Source organism: Chrysochloris asiatica, unplaced genomic scaffold (assembly GCF_000296735.1).
Source record: "Chrysochloris asiatica unplaced genomic scaffold, ChrAsi1.0 scaffold00050, whole genome shotgun sequence".
In the NCBI taxonomy this organism is placed as follows: domain Eukaryota; kingdom Metazoa; phylum Chordata; class Mammalia; order Afrosoricida; family Chrysochloridae; genus Chrysochloris; species Chrysochloris asiatica.
This window is the reverse complement of record NW_006408568.1, coordinates 13,796,682-13,801,467: the sequence shown is the minus strand read 5'-3', so window position 1 is coordinate 13,801,467 and position 4,786 is coordinate 13,796,682. Positions and strand designations below refer to the sequence as shown.

The 4,786-nt window shown below is 41.2% G+C and overlaps 1 pseudogene; it reads right to left on the bottom strand.

Annotated features, from left to right (window-relative positions):
- Positions 1 to 4,106: 4,106 nt before the first annotated feature.
- Positions 4,107 to 4,352, bottom strand: LOC102829954 (annotated as a pseudogene).
- Positions 4,353 to 4,786: the final 434 nt, after the last annotated feature.

Below are 4,786 nucleotides of genomic sequence, written 5' to 3'. Positions count from 1 at the left end.
AGGAAAAGGAAAGATGAAAAAAGAAAGTGACTAAAGAGTAGTAAAGAAAAGTCAAGAGGGGGTAAAAAATAACAGAAAAAGAGGTGGGAAAAAATAAATAGAAGAAAAGAATAAAATGAAATCAGAGGCAGAAAAAATAAAAAGGAAGGGAAGGGAGAGAGAGGAAGGAGAAGAAAGAATAAACAAACAAAAACAACAAAAGGGAAAAAATCAATTTAGGTGCTGGACCCATAGACAAGAAAACTCTGTCGGGCTCCAGTTAATCAAGGAGCTCACAAGGTAGTTAAAGGAAGGAGGATATGGTAGCATTCCTGGCCCTAAATGGAATTCCTATAGGCCCTAGTATTGTCTACCTGGACCAAACGGTAACCAAGGGTTGGATAGATATCTAGCCATAGAGATTCCTGCCAATTCAAGAATGATCAGAGGGTTCTTCAGGTCCATATATCTAGAGCAGAGCCCACTCGAATCCAGGTGCCAAGGGGGCACAGTTAGTGTCCATCCCACTGTGGTGTGTCTCACAACTGTGAACTCCTGGACAGCAGGGAGCTGCGATGGGGATGGATTAAGGCGGGGGTGGTCACACCTCCAATCACCAGGATAGCTTGGGAAACAAGAAAGAAGTATACCTTTTCTATCTATAGTCAGTCCCCAGTGTCTGCCATGTCTTGGTCTGTCTCCAAAGCTGCTAGCAAAAGTTCAAGATGGCTACACCACATCTGGCTGGAAAACCATTCACGAGTTTGTCTCTCTCCTTCACCACCCTCACTCACCCTCTCCTCTCAGAAAGTATTTGATTTACTTCTCTAACCTTTTCTCTGAAGCTTAGGGTTCCAGGATTATCATCTGTATGTTTTGTTTCGTCTTCTTTATCTTTGTTGAAAAGGGCCTGAGTAGTGAATCTGCCTAGTCTGCCATCTTGGTTCTCCTCTCTCATTTAAATATCTTTAAAAGATAACTATTTAAGCAATAGTAATAATATAAGTAATAATGTATATATCCCTAGGTCTTGAAATGAGAGAAAGAGAAGGGGAAGAACTGGCTAGTCTGAATTTTAGGGAGGCATGTGAACTCTGGAGCCCATGGACACTGACCTAGCCACTGGAGGCTAGAGCTCAGAGTGAAGTAGCCAACTGGTCGGAAGTGAGGGGAGGCATGGGGAACTCCCAAACTAGCAGACAGTACCCATTTGACCAAGCTTGGATGGCTAGCTGAGACCAGAAATCAACCAGATGAAGAGAAAGAAGTTTGATACATGAAGCAATCATCAATTGCTACAATTTGATGAACTGGACCTTTGTTTATGGAAGCAGTTGCTCTAAATTTACAACTGAAAGGGAAGGATTCTTCATATCAAGGATCAAGCTTGCCTCCTCCATGCACTGGGTTGATAGAGACGGGCAACTTAGATATTGGCTATCAAAAATTGGGGGCTATAAAGGCACAAAGTGGCTAGCTTACAAGCTTTCATGAGTGTGTTTAGTTTCAGAATGAGGAGATAAAGTAGAATCCCCACTGAATAGTTTTCTTCTTTTCCAGATGGGCCTGATAAAAAGGGATGCGGGAGAATGGGCATCAGATTTTATGATTCAATAGTGAGTAACTGTTATCAGGACTAATTGTGATTGTCACAACTGTAAATGTAGAAGATGTGTAACTAAAAGGGGGAGTAGTTAATCTTTCATTTCAGGACCAGCAAGAGGGAAGAACATAAGTGAAGCATGAGATCCTAACCAGAAAAGTGGTGACAGCAGAGACAGTGGCAGAGGCGATGGCAAGAGAGAGAGAGCAGCTGAGGACTCTAGGCCAATGAACTGAAAAAGGCTGTGTGCCTGCAGGCAAGAGGCTGGCTTGTAAAGTGTGCCCTTTGGACAGTTAGACAAAGATGTATTTTCTGTTTTGTATGGGTACATAAAAAAAAAGGAATAAAAGTAAATACTGCTAACTCATGGTACACAGAGGAGATTGTAATCATTGCAATGAAACATGGTGTGGTTTGTTGAATGTAAACAGATGATCTGCCTTATAAACTTTCACTCAATTCACAATAAAAACTTTTTAAAAAGAGGGTATATAACATATATAGAAATAAAATCTATGGCAATCTGATAAAGACTGGGGTGGAAGAAGAGAAATATATTAGTCCCTATACTACATCTATAAGGAGCTCTGGTAGCGTAGTGGTTATGAATCGGGCTGCGAACCATGAAGTCAGCGGTTCGAAACTACCAGCCGCTCCGCGGGAGAAAGATGAGGCTTTCTACTCCCGTAAAGATTTACACCCTCGGAAACCCTGTACAGGGTCGCTATGGGTTGGAACCGACTCAATGGCACTTAACAACAACAACAATACTACATCTATAGGAAACTCGAGTTCTTTCTCAGCCAGTGCACCTCACAAGGAGCCACCATCCGTCTGTTGTTGTTGTTGTTAAGTGCCGTCGAGTCGGTTCCGACCCATAGCGACCCTGTACAGGGTTTCCTAGGGTGTAAATCTTTACGGGAGTAGAAAACCTCATCTTTCTCCCGCGGAGCAGCTGGTAGTTTCGAACCGCTGACCTTAAGGTTCGCAGCCCGATTCGTAACCACTACGCTACCAGAGCTCCTTCTGTTAGTGGGAGCTTATATGTTGGTATGATGCTAGACAGGTTTCACTGCAGCTTATAGACTAAGATAGACTAGGAAAAAAGACCTGGTGATCTACTTCTGAAAATCAGCCAATGAAAACCGTATGGAGAAACACTGTAGAATCCACAGCAGATCATATGGATGGCACAGGAGCTGACAGCATTCTATCCCATTGTATGTGCAGTTGTAATGAGCTAGGGCTGACTGGACAGCAGCTAGCAACAACAACAAATAATACATGAAGTAATGGAGTAACAAAAACATACTGTATGTAACTATTATAATATCACTTAAAGGTCAACTATGGTAAGTATGTATACTAAAGAACCTAAAGCAACCATTAATTAAAAGGAATAAAACAAAGAGTTACACTTAATAAACCCACATAGGAATTGTAATAAATGAGAAAAGAGAACAAAGAACAATGGGGACATTTTTTTTTTTTTTTAATAGCAAAATGGTTTTAAACCAAACTATATCAATGTTGTTGTTAAACATCGTCAAGTAGGTTCCAACTCATAGCAACCCTGTATAAGGTTTTTGAGGAGTGGCTAGTGAGTTTGAACTGCTGACACTGTGGTTCAAACCAATCTTACAGTCCAGTGCTTAGCCTATAGTACTACACCAGGGCTCCTGCCCACATCAATAGTCACATTAAATATAAATTTTCTAAACATCCACAGTTAATACACAGCAATTATCAAACTGTATATAAAAAGCAAGACTCAATAATATCCTCATTGCAAGCTATCCACTTTAAAAATAGACATACAATAAAGTTAAAAGTAAAAACAAAACAGAAAACATCGATCAAGAGAAAGCTGGAGTGATGTTAATATTAGACTCATCTATTTTAAACGATTGCCAAGAATAAAGAAGTCCATTTATTAATGATAAACATATCAATTCAATAAGACAACACAACTTTTTTTTTTTTTAGAGGACAGAAATATAATTCCAAAAGATAGCAGAAATAAGAAATTCATCCTAAAAATATAGCTTGGTATAATGCTATCACATGGACCAGATCTTCCCAGGGAATCTGGTCTCCTGTTGTCTGCCCCACTGAGTCGTTTCTACTGTGAAGTCATTTCTGGGTGGATCTTAACAACATTTTGCAGATGCTCTTGTCATGAAAAGTCAGGAGCCACCTTCAAAGGTTCCAAGCTTTCAAGGAGAGGGTATTGTATTCTCCGAAGTATAGCACCTTCCATTTCAGAAGCATGCATAATCATTTTGTGTAGTCAGCACAGTTTCGGAAAATTTAAGTAGGCACGAAATTCATAAAAGTGTAAAAAATAGTGGCAGGAAAAAACCCTATATTTTAGAATAAGACATCCATATGTAATATGAATGTTTAAGGCAGCTGATGCCCAAATAGGTGAGTCAAAGAAGGTGCTCTGAGTTTGGAGGTGATTTTGCATCTAGAGGAATTTTCTCAGTGACCTCAATGACAGGCACTGTAGAGTACACCTTCTTCAGGGCCAGTGGTACCTGAGATACCAGATGGTTTCAGTTTTCAACTGTGGTCCAAAGAGAGGGTCGAGTTGAGCCAGAACTGCAATCAGCCAAAAGAGGTAGCAGCAAACTGAGCAGGTCACTAACATGGTGATGATGACTCCTCGGTTAGGACCCTTAGGGATGAACCAGGGCACTAAGAAGCCCACAAAGCCCCCAAACATGCTCATCACAATGAGGGGTACCGTGAGGCCACTGTACGCCATGGTTGTCACCTGAGTAGCCAGCCCCAGCTCCGCCACTTCACTTTGGTCCAACTCGGATATGTCAACCAACACTCCTAAACTTTTATGCCCCTATTAACACACCTTCTGTAGGGACACAAATATAATGCTCTAAAATGACCAAGCAAAGGTTATCTCAAAACCGTATCTCCTATTCTTTCCCCAGCTCCTACTATCTAGCAAAGCACAGACAGCCCCTTCCTCCAGCTCTCCGCTTCTTCTGCTTCAGTAATGCATAAGGTAGGAAAGCACCTATGCCCTCCCTCCCCCATTAAGCTTGCCAAAACCTCTTTGCTCTCTAGGAGGGAACAAACAACCTGGCACCTTTGAGTCTCCTACCTCTCCTAGTTCCACACACCACCCTTAAAGCCCTTACATTTGTAAATACCTCATAATACAAAACACAGTTTTAAAGA